The sequence below is a fragment of the Salvelinus fontinalis genome, chromosome 5, assembly GCF_029448725.1.
Source record: "Salvelinus fontinalis isolate EN_2023a chromosome 5, ASM2944872v1, whole genome shotgun sequence".
Taxonomy (NCBI): Eukaryota; Metazoa; Chordata; class Actinopteri; order Salmoniformes; family Salmonidae; genus Salvelinus; species Salvelinus fontinalis.
In genome coordinates, this window is record NC_074669.1 from 26,512,984 (window position 1) to 26,525,253 (window position 12,270).

The following is a 12,270-nucleotide window of genomic DNA, read 5'->3' on the forward strand; positions in this document are numbered from 1 at the left end:
GGACCCCGACCGCAAGGCACTACAGAGGGTAGTGCGTACGGCCCAGTACATCCATGGGGCCAAGCTTCCTGCTATCCAGGACCTCTATACCAGGCGGTGTCAGAGGAAGGTCCAAAGAATTGCCAAAGACTCCAGCCACCCTCGTCATAGACTGTTCTCTCTGCTACCGCACGGCAAGCGGTACCGGAGCGCCAAGTCTCGGTCCAAAGACTTCTTAACAGCTTCTACCCCCAAGCCATAAGACTCCTGAACAGCTAACCAAATAGCTACCCGGACTATTTGCAGTACATTTATACACTGCTGCTACTCTCTTTTTGTAATCTATGCATAGTCACTTTACCTCTACCTACATGTACATATTACCTCAATTGCTTCGACTAACCTCTGCCCCCGCACATTCTGTTCTGGTTCCCCCTGTATATAGCCTCATTACTCTTATTTTATTGTTTCTCTTTAATTATTTGTTATTTTTCTATTTTCTTCTTCTTTTTTATTGTTTACTTCAGTTTATTTAGTAAATACTTTGTTTCTTAACTGCATTGTTGGTTAAGGGCTTGTAAGTAAGCATTTCACTGTAAGGTCTACTACACCTGTTGTATTCGGCACATCTGACAAATACAATTTGATTTGATTTTGTGTGTGTTGGGAGCTCACTATACAGTTATCGGCAGAGTCACGTGAGCGAGAGGAAAACCTTTTTCCATAAAACATATTAATACTCTAGAACTGATGCACATCAAAAAATAATGGAGACAAAGCACTGGCAAACAACTTTAGATGCATTAGAGCGCATTACATGAATCTGCTCGGAGGTATTTTAAACTGCATTCGAATGTTGACTGCTTAACACGTATCAAGCCAAGTGCTTTATGCATGCTCAGTTCTTGGGTCTCTGGAAGTTATGGAAGTTATGGAACTCCCTCGGGTGGTTATTTGGAAGTTATGGAACTCCCTCGGGTGCTTGAAGGTGTCTTGCTGCATGGTGTGAGATATTTCCCCTCCTTTCCACTTTATGTCCACCCAGTTGTCTTTTCCATGGCAGGATTTTTCATTTTGAAGTACTCTCTTTTTTTTATGTAAACATAATGGAATTCTGATTAGTTATAGGCAAATGAATACACAGGACAAATATGTATGCTGTTTTCCTTATCACTATAATCTAGTAGTAATTTAGTAGTAGAGGTAATTTCCTCTATGTCCCATTCTACACACAGTCTAAATTATAGGCACTGAACCATTTACAGGACAATAATAAAAGTAGCATATAGGATCCAACCCTATCACAGAGTGAATAAATGTAGAGCGTTTGAAGACTTTAAAGAAAGAAAATATTAAGTGACAGTTTCATCAGTACATGCTTACAGAAAGTCAAATCACAAACTTCACAGATGACAGTGCCCACCAAATCTATGACAATAGAGAATGAATTGTAAGCACCAAAGTGTGTTTGTCAAAATAATATCTGAAAATGTCAGTTGTTGAACATAATACTTCTATTTGCAATAGCAATTTATGATATATGCAGTTGAGGAATATTCCATGTACCAACACTACGTGTAGGACAAACATAAGACATTCCCACATATAGTATTTTTTTACAGTGTTTTTTATTCCACCTTTATTTAACCAGGTAGGCCAGTTGACAACAAGTTCTCATTTACAACTGCAACCTGGCCAAGATAAAGCAAACCAGTGTGACACATACAACAACACAGAGTTACACATGGAATAAACAAATGTACAGTCAATAACACAATAGAAAAGTCTATATACAGTGTTTGCAAATGAAGTAAGATTAGGGAGGTAAGGCAATAAATAAGCCGTAGTGGGGAAATAATTACAATTTCGCAAATAAACACTGGAGTGAAAGATGTGCAGAAGATGAATGTGCAAGTAGAGATACTGGGGTGCAAAGTAGCAAAAATAAATAAATAACAAAATGGGGATGAGGTAGTTGGATGGGCTATTTGCAAATGGGCTATGTACAGGTGCAATGATATGTAAACTGCTCTGATAGTTGATGCTTAAAGATAGTGAGGGAGATATGAGTCTCCAGCTCCAGTGATTTTTGCAATTCGTTCCAGTCATTGGCAGCAGAGAACTGGAAGGAAAGGCGGCCAAATGAGGAATTGGCTTTGGGGGTGACCAGTGAAATATACCTGCTGGAGCGCGTGCTACGGGTGGGTGCTGCTATGGTGACCCGTGAGCTGAGATAAGGCGGGGTTTTACCTAGCAAGGACTTATAGATGACCTGGAGCCAGTGGGTTTGGCGACGAGTATGAAGCAAGGGGCAGCCAACGAGAGCATACAGGTCGCTGTGGTGGGTAGTATATGGGGCTTTGGTGATGAAACGGATGGCACTGTGATAGACTGCATCCAGTTTTCTGAGTAGAGTGTTGGAGGCTATTTTGTAAATGGCATTGCCGAAGTCAAGGATCAGCAGCATGAGTGAAGGATGCTTTGTTGCAAAATAGGAAGCCGATTCTAGATTTAATTTTGGATTGGAGATGCTTAATGTGAGTCTGGAAGGAGAGTTTACAGTGTAACCAGACACCTAGGTATTTGTAGTTGTCCACATATTCTAAGTCAGAACCGTCCAGAGTAGTGATGCTAGGCGGGCGGGCAGTTGCGAGCAGAGCATGCATTTAGTTTTACTTGCATTTAAGAGCAGTTGGAGGCCACGGAAGGAGAGTTGTATGGCATTGAAGCTCGTCTGGAGGTTAGTTAACACAGTGTCCAAAGAAGGGCCAGAATTATACAGAATGGTGTCATCTGCGTAGAGGTAGATCAGAGAATCAACAGCCGCAAGAGCGACATCATTGATGTATACAGAGAAAAGAGTCGGCCCGAGAATTGAAACCTGTGGCACCCGCATAGAGACTGCCAGAGGTCCGGACAACAGGCCCTCCATATTGACACTGAACTCTATCTGAGAAGTAGTTGGTGAACCAGGCGAGGCAGTCATTTGAGAAACCAAGGCTGTTGAGTCTGCTGATAAGAAGGCGGTGATTGACAAGAGTCGAAAGCCTTGGCCAGGTCGATGAATACGGCTTCACAGTATTCGCTTTTGTCGATGGCGATTATGATATCGTTTAGGACCTTGAGCATGGCTGAGGTGCACCTGTGACCAGCTCGGAAACCAGATTACATAGTGGAGAAGGTACGGTGGGATTCGAAATGGTCGGTGATCTCTTTGTTAACTTGGCTTTCGAAGACATTAGAAAGGCAGGGTAGGATAGACATACAGTGGGGCAAAAAAGTATTTAGTCAGCCACCAATTGTGCAAGTTCTCCCACTTAAAAAGATGAGAGAGGCCTGTAATTTTCATCATAGGTACACTTCAACTATGACAGACAAAATTAGAAAAAAAATCCAGAAAATCACATTGTAGGATTTTTAATGAATTTATTTGCAAATTATGGTGGGAAATAAGTATTTGGTCAATAACAAAAGTTTATCTCAATACTTTGTTATATACCCTTTGTTGGCAATGACACAGAGGTCAACCGTTTTCTGTAAGTCTTCACAAGGTTTTCACACACTGTTGCTGGTATTTTGGCCCATTCCTCCATGCAGATCTCCTCTAGAGCAGTGATGTTTTGGGGCTGTTGCTGGGCAACACGGACTTTCAACTCCCTCCAAAGATTTTCTATGGGGTTGAGATCTGGAGACTGGCTAGGCCACTCCAGGACCTTTAAATGCTTCTTACGAAGCCACTCCTTCGTTGCCCGGGCGGTGTGTTTGGGATCATTGTCATGCTGAAAGACCCAGCCACGTTTCATCTTCAATGCCCTTGCTGATGGTAGGCTTTGTTACTTTGGTCCCAGCTCTCTGCAGGTCATTCACTAGGACCCCCCGTGTGGTTCTGGGATTTTTGCTCACCGTTCTTGTGATCATTTTGACCCCACGGGGTGAGATCTTGCGTGGAGCCCCAGATTGAGGGAGATTATCAGTGGTCTTGTATGTCTTACATTTCCTAATAATTGTTCCCACAGTTGATTTCTTCAAACCAAGCTGCAGATTCAGTCTTCCCAGCCTGGTGCAGGTCTACAATTTTGTTTCTGGTGTCCTTTGTCACGGCTCCTCCTCTGCAGTGCAGGGGGCGGTTCCTCCTGCAGGCAGAGGAGGGTCGTTAAGTGATTGGAGCCACCTGGGCTCAGGGTATAAAACTGCTTACTAATCACCTCTTCCTGGCTTGCTCTCTCTCTCTCTCTGCTCCTCCAGGTATGCTCATGATTTGTTTGTTCCTTTTTAGTTTTGCATAGTTTTCACTCAGTCATGTTCACACACACATATTCATGCACCCATGCACTTTACATACACCTTACATTATGATACATCCACACCTCATTCCTGTTTCTTAGTTTAAGTTAATAGTTTGTTTAATAATAAAGAACACTTTTAAATTGGCCTATACCTGTTGTTCGTGTCCCCTCATTTTTGTCACGGGCTATGAGCCGGCTTGTGACAAGTGGGGACTCGTCCGGGATAGTAGTTAACTTGGGTTAGTTTAGTTCAGATTGACAATTTTTTTTGTTTGAGTGGATGTTTTGGTTGGGCCAATTTTGTTTAAGAGAGAGTTGAGAACCATGTGTTCTTTTGGTTCAGTTAGTTTGGTAGCTAAGCAATTCACTCTGTGTTTTTCTGGGTTTTGTTCAGGTGGGAGTCCTCTCCTGTTCAGGCATATCAGCGAGTGTCAATAGGAGGCTTGTGGTGTTTTTGTTTTAGGTGGCAGTGAACGTGGGTAGAGCATCCCTTTCCCTTTTCCCCTACATCGGCTCGGGAGCACCTCCGTGGTTATGGGAGGGCTGCCAGTTTCTGGTTGTCTTTTCCTCTCCACTGGTTTTGTGTGCATAAAACCCCACCACATGTGACTGCACGAAGACCAGGGCCAGTTAGTTAGTAGTTTTGGAGGATAGTGGGGTGTGGCTCCTGTCCTTGAACCCAGACTGATAGCAGGTGAGTTGTGTTTTTTTTTGAGCATTTGTAATAGTTGTATTGGTTGAGGAAAATGTCTTCCATTTTGTGTAGTTTTGTTCAAGCTCCTTCAGAGGTAGCCTTAGAGTTGTGTACTAAGGAGCAGTTAATTGAAATTGCTGAACATTATCAGATTGAGATTGTTGATAAAAAAATTAAAGAGACTGTTAAAACTAGCTTAAAGCAGGGTCTTAGGGAAATGGGTGTTTTTGGCGGTCAGTCTGCTAGTAGTGAGGGTGCAAGTTTTCAGTCTAGCCCTTCATTAACTTTTGAGCAGCAGCGGGAACTGTTGCAAATGCAATTAGAGATAGAGCGATTGAGAAATGCTAATAGACCGGAAAGACTACCACAGTTTGATGTTTCACAGAATCTTCGTTTGTTGCCTAAATTTGATGAGTCAGATCCAGACACATACTTTACTTTATTTGAGCGTATTGCGGAAGCTAGAGCTTGGTCAGATTTGGACATGACTATGTTGTTGCAATGTGTACTTACAGGTAAAGCACGTGAGGCTTTTGCAGCACTGAGTGTAGCTGACAGTAAAGTTTATGCTAAAGTTAAATCAGCAGTTCTGAAGGTCTACGAGCTTGTGCCAGAGGCATATCGTCAACGTTTTCGTTACAGGAAAAAGTTAGATTCACAAACCTATTCTGAGTTTGTTTGTGATTTGACTACTGCATTTAATCGTTGGTGTACAGCTTCTGAAGTTAGTACTTTTAAGGGTCTGTCTAATTTGATTGTGTTAGAACAGTTCAAAAATTCTGTTTCTGACCAGGTTGCTACATACATGAATGAACGTAAAGTTAAGTCTCCAAGTGATGCAGCAATCCTTGCAGATGAGTACAGGCTAACACATAAAAGCCATTTTGAGTCAAACAGTGACATGTACCATAAAAATAACTTTACTCCTAGGAATAGGAGGTCACCTTTTTTTGGAGATTTTTTCAGAAGGCCTCGGCAGAAGTTTGGGTCTGGAGGACTTAAAGCACCGGTTAATGCTAATACCTGTCGCTACTGTTTAGTTGAAGGACATTGGAAGAAAAATTGTCCTCTGCTTAAATCAAAACAGTCAGTTCAAGTTAAACCTGCTGTGATGGCAAGTCCTGTTACAGCCTCTAACCACCAGGGTGAGCTGTTTCAGCCACTAGTTGAGTTTGATTCTCAGTTTTCCCGCTGTGATTTTTCAGCCTTAATTTCAGATGGTGTAGTGTCCCTGGTAGATAGCAACCAGATTGTTAAAATCAAGATCCTAAGAGACACTGGAGCTTTAGATTCTTTTATTCTGGAATCTGTTTTGCCGTTCTCTAAAGAGTCTGATACTGGCCGTTGTGTAATGGTATGTGGTATGGGTTTAGTTCCATTCTCTTGTCCTTTACATGAAGTTACCCTAAAATGTGGTCTGGTAGAGGGTGATGTAGATGTTGGGGTTAGACCTCAGTTGCCAGTAGAGGGAGTGCACATGATTTTGGGGAATGACTTGGCAGGTAGTAAGGTGTGGGCAGATGGCAAATTAAACATCTGTAAGAAGCAACCTTCAGTGTCCCCTGCAAGGGAATCTCCGGATCAGAACTGTGTGTCTCCTGAGGTATTTCCAGTTTGTGCGGTTACCCGCGCAGCCTCTCGTAAGGAGATTGAGAGTAAGCCAGAAAGTCTTGAGTTGCCAGTCAAACTCCAGACAGAACAGTTGACTAGTTCTAGAGATTCATTGATGGCTGAGCAAAAGGCTGATACTAATTTGGCTGATCTGTTTGATAAAGTGGTTCCTGATTCAGTGGTGAGGAATAGTGCTCAGTGTTATTTTCTTCTTGATGGGCTGTTGGTCAGGAAATGGGTTCCACACTATGATCAGGGTCTAGGAGAACCAGTCTTTCAAATAGTTGTACCTACTACTTTGCGAAATAAAGTGTTGCAAACTTCACATGGTGATGTGGCAGGTCATATGGGTGTTCGTAAAACGTATGATCGTATACTTCGTTATTTTTTCTGGCCACGTTTAAAGCGGGATGTATCTGTTTATTAAAACTTGTCATACGTGTCAGTGTACAAGTAAGCCAAACCAGGTCTTACAAGGTCGGTGGAAAAACTCTCAGACTTTGCAAAACCTTGGGGTTTTGGTAGATCATTTAGACTCTGAGAAACGTGATGAATTGGTAGCTCTTATTAGAAACTACCCTGTTTTGTTTTCTGACACTCCATCACAAACCCACTTAATTGAACATGATATAGACATCGGAGATGCTAAGCCTATCAAACACAGATTTTATCGTGTATCTGAGGAGAAGAGACTAAAACTGGAAACAGAGATGCAGTCTGTTGGACACAGGTATTGATTTGGCAAAATGTGAGTTTGCCAAAGCTACAGTCAAATACCTAGGCAAGGTTGTTGGTCAGGGATTTGTCTGTCCCGTAGAAGCCAAGGTTCAGGCTGTGAAGCAGTTCCCACAGCCCTCTACAAAGAAAGAACTGATGCGCTTCCTGGGAATGGCGGGGTACTACCGTGCTTTTTGTAAAAACTTTTCGGTAGTAGTGTCCCCACTGACCAATCTGTTGAAGGCCAAGGCTGAATTTATCTGGTCCACCCAGTGTCAAGAGGCATTTGATGCAGTTAAGACTCTTTTGTGTTTGGCACCTGTGTTGGCAGCACCAAATTTTGGGAAACCTTTCAAATTGCAGGTAGACGCCAGTCAAATCGGTGCTGGGGCTGTGCTTCTCCAGGAGAATGACGACAAGGTTGAGTGTCCAGTCAGTTTCTTCTCCCGAAAATTTAATAAGTATCAGAAAAACTATTCTGTAATTGAAAAGGAGGTTTTAGGTCTCATTTGGGCTTTACAGCACTTCGAGGTCTATGTTGGTTCTGGTTTGACCCCTTTAACTGTGTTCACTGACCACAACCCACTTGTTTTTCTGAGGTCCCTGCAAAACCCCAACCAGCGCCTGATGCGTTGGGCTTTGTTCTTGCAACCATTCAACCTTGATATTAGGCACATTGGTGGTAAGGATAATATCATTGCTGATGCTCTGTCCCGTGCTCCTTTAACCTAGCTTGTATCTTTTCTCTGCTGACCCCTACGGGCTGTCTGCGCCTCTTTTCTCTTAAATTGCTCTCCAGGTACCAGGGCTGCAGAGTTTGAGGGGCGGACAGTCAGCTGGGGGACACGGGGCTACTGCTAGGAGCCGGGATTGGTATTTTTGTTGTTTATTTGTTTTTTGGGAAATTTGAATTATTTGGAATATGTTGGAGGAAGTTGGGTTGAGGGTGGGACCCTCATTTTAAGGAGGGGGGTGTCACGGCTCCTCCTCTGCAGTGCAGGGGGCGGTTCCTCCTGCAGGCAGAGGAGGGTCGTTAAGTGATTGGAGCCACCTGGGCTCAGGGTATAAAACTGCTTACTAATCACCTCTTCCTGGCTTGCTCTCTCTCTGCTCCTCCATGTATGCTCATGATTTGTTTGTTCCTTTTTAGTTTTGCATAGTTTTCACTCAGTCATGTTCACACACACATATTCATGCACCCATGCACTTTACATACACCTTACATTATGATACATCCACACCTCATTCCTGTTTCTTAGTTTAAGTTAATAGTTTGTTTAATAATAAAGAACACTTAAATTGGCCTATACCTGTTGTTCGTGTCCCCTCATTTTTGTCACGGGCTATGAGCCGGCTTGTGACACCTTTGACAGCTCTTTGGTCTTGGCCATAGTGGAGTTTGGAGTGTGACTTTTTGAGGTTGTGGACAGGTGTCTTTTATACTGATAACAAGTTCAAACAGGTGTTATTAATACAGGTAACGAGTGGAGGACAGAGGAACCTCTTAAAGAAGAAGTTACAGGTCTGTGAGAGCCAGAAATCTTGCTTGTTTGTAGGTGACCAAATACTTATTTTCCACCATAATTTGCAAATAAATTCATTAAAAATCCTACAAGGTGATTTTCTGGATTTTTTTTCTCATTTTGTCTGTCATAGTTGAAGTGTACCTATGATGAAAATTACAGGCCTCTCATCTTTTTAAGTGGGAGAACTTGCACAATTGGTGGCTGACTAAATACTTGCCCCACTGTAGGTCTGTAACAGTTTGGGTCTAGAGCAGGGGTGTCAAACTCATTCCACGGAGGGCCTAGTGTCTGCAGGTTTTTGTTTTTTCCTTTCAATAAAGCCCTAGACAACCAGGTGTGGGGAGTTCCTAACTAATTAGTGATGTTAATTCATCAATCAAGTACAAGGGAGCATAGGCGGAAATCCCAGGGGGGACGGGGGGGACACGACCCCCACATCCTGGGGAAAATATGATTTGTCCCCCCCAATATATCACTGTAAACATAACTATGTAATTTCAATAATATTAATAATACGCAATGAAAGCACTTGTACTGATTATAGACACTTAATAGCGCGTTTTTAAATTTCACAAGATTGCGACCCCCCCCGGCCCTTTGCCTCACAATGGTTTGATCCACTGCCAGTTCTTTAGCTGGCAAGGTAATAGAGGGCTCGTATCTACTGTCCGAAAGGCACTCAATGTACGTAACTGACGTGAGGTAATCCAGTCAATCGCGCTTTAGCAATGTATATATTTTTTTCATGTTGCAGGGTTCACACACTAGCTGAATTTGCAGAGCTAGCGCGCAAACTAAAGCAAACATTAACCATCAAGCTAGCTAGTACCTATTCCATTTATGTGGCGTCGTCAAAGATGGAATATTTGCTATCGTCAGTTTATTCCAAGATTAGCATGCAGCTGTAGTGCTTCAAAGTCCCTGTGATAAGGTTAGCGATAAACTGAAGTCCAAACTGAACAAAACTACACTCTCTTATACCATTGTCTTAAATATATTTAATGGTCTCGTGGCAAAAGCTAAATTGTCGCTAGTGAATTTTTTATTTTTTTCACCTTTAACCAGGTAGCAAAGATTATAGCAAACACCACAAACGGAATTGATGCTCGCTAGCTTTGCAAATTCAGCTATTGTTGGAAGCCTGCCAATATGAAACAAACTATGTTAAAATTTCAAAACGTTGCAGCATGTGTTGTGTAAATGTGTGTGTGCAGCTAGACCGGTCAGCCAGCCAGCCAGGTAGAAAAATGTCAGAAAAAAGTAAAAAGACGGACATCAGAGTATTTTTCAGTACACCAAAACGCAAAGTAAGAACTCTAGTAGCCTAATATCTCAAAGACCAGTTGATAAAATGTTCATAAGAAAGAAGTGAAATGCTAATGGAAATATTTCACAATGATGTCATTAGGCAGAGCAGGCAACAGATGGCACACAGACAGCAGAGCTGGGGACAGATATGCAGGGACAGACTGGCAGAGACAGGGAGTCTCAGGTAAGTTTGTTGAGTCTTTGTTTGGCAACATTATGAAAGGTTCTCAATTTTTTTGATTTGTAAAATAGGGACATAATTGGAAAATGCCATGAATACCCCCACTCTCAATTTAAACTGGTGACTGAACCAAGATTTGTTTAAGGCAATGGTATTGCTGTTGTGATTAATTGTGTAGTTTTGGGTACCGGTAGTTAGGAGTACAGCAAACACCTTATTTCTTTTCTAGGAGACAGACTGTGAGTCAGTGAGGGTGGTGAAAGGGAAAGAGCCAAGGAGAGAGACTTGAGGACAGTGTCACAGCCACGGCAGGACCAGGTGTCACCCTTGTTGCCAGCAGCACCAGTATAGGGGACAGTGGCACAGCATCGTCCAGTTACCTCAGTGATGACACAAAACCATATCAGCCACACCCACAATTTATAGAACCGCAAACTCTTGCAAACGTTTCAAGAGAGAGGAACACTGCACTGATAAGGAACATTGCTATAACTATTATTATTAGTAGTATTATAATGATTTAAACAAGTTGGGACAACCCTTCAGTTAACTACTGTACCTAACAATTATCCAGTAGTAGTGATTATGGTCCCTCAATATACATTTAACATATTACAACATAGTCTATGTGTTACAGCACTACTTTTGGTGTCCCCCTCAGGAATTGCTCCTGAGAAAATTTCATGTAATTGTCCCCTCCAAGGTTGATATCAGATTTTCGCCCCTGACTCCATGTGAAAGACGTGTCATTAGGAAAGTTTACTCTCCACTGCAATACATAATTCTCCAGACCTTCAAGGGAGGCGTGACAGTGATGTGATTTTGGAGGTATGGCAACGCGAGACTACTACTAAGCCAACATATGGAATTGTTTTAATATGGTCCTACCAAGGATAATTAGATTTTCAGGATCCCTGTAGGTATAAAAAATATATATTTGATGAAACATTGAATTTGGCCTTACTGCTATTAGCCCATTTAATAAGATTCATACACGGGAAAACCAGTCAAAAAAAAATATCAAAAGGGAAGAATGTTTTTAATTGTCTGTCCTATATCCGAGATGTTTTTAAAATAATTTTAATTTTTTCCCCCGTGAAATTACCTTTGACTTGGAAATGCCCTATTCACTGCCATACATTTTTCAGCCGGGTACTCAGATGAGTCCTGCGACACTTGGGGGGGGGATGTACCCCCTTTCCATAAATCAGTCATATTAACTTGTATGCCAAACCGTTCGCACACTACAGACGTTTTCGTGAGTAGACTGCTTTTCAAGGTCTGACAGACACCTCAGATGTGGAAGGCTGAAATCGCCATATTGCGATGCAGCCCATGCAAAAAACATATCTCTAGCTTTAACAGAAGACTGATGGGGATTTTTCTATTATGCCAGAAGAGCATTTAAATAAAAATATTTTCTCAAGCCCAGCTCAAGTGAACCCTTGATGTAAGGCCTAAGGAAATTAATTACCTCTTCAGCCTAATAGTAAATCTGCCAGTGCTTCTATGCAGTATCATCCATGTTCAAATGGTAGATGAGCCCTATCTAGAAGTAATACTCCAAATGTCCAGTGAAGGGCACTATTCTTTTATAAGATTTTACTCAGACGCATCACATTTTGGGAATATTGTCTTGTGAAGGCCAGTGTGGATGCAGGTTTTTGTTCCAGTTTGTAGTCTACAACAGAACTTAAAAGCTAAATTACATGGTTGGGGAGCTAAACAGTCTGTCCTCAGAATTCACGCAATCGGCCCTTAAAAGTTACATTTCTTAATTCTACTATACTCAGGAACCAGTGCACCATTAAACAGCATTGGATATATCAATATCCAGACTACCCAAAAAAATAATTAAGGAAAAAAGTCCTGACCCTTATTTTACCTTTATCTGTGAATTGATTTAATCATGAAAGAACACAACTTTTTGTGTGTATGTGGTTCTTATTTATGTACGTGGCGGCGTTA

The 12,270-nt window shown here is 42.0% G+C and overlaps 1 long non-coding RNA gene across 1 annotated transcript; it reads left to right on the forward strand.

Annotated features, from left to right (window-relative positions):
- Positions 1-9,234: 9,234 nt before the first annotated feature.
- On the forward strand, positions 9,235-11,064 carry LOC129855416 (uncharacterized). The gene is made up of 3 exons (XR_008759504.1): positions 9,235-9,515; positions 10,222-10,305; positions 10,532-11,064. It is a non-coding gene; the product is annotated as an uncharacterized LOC129855416 (long non-coding RNA).
- Positions 11,065-12,270: the final 1,206 nt, after the last annotated feature.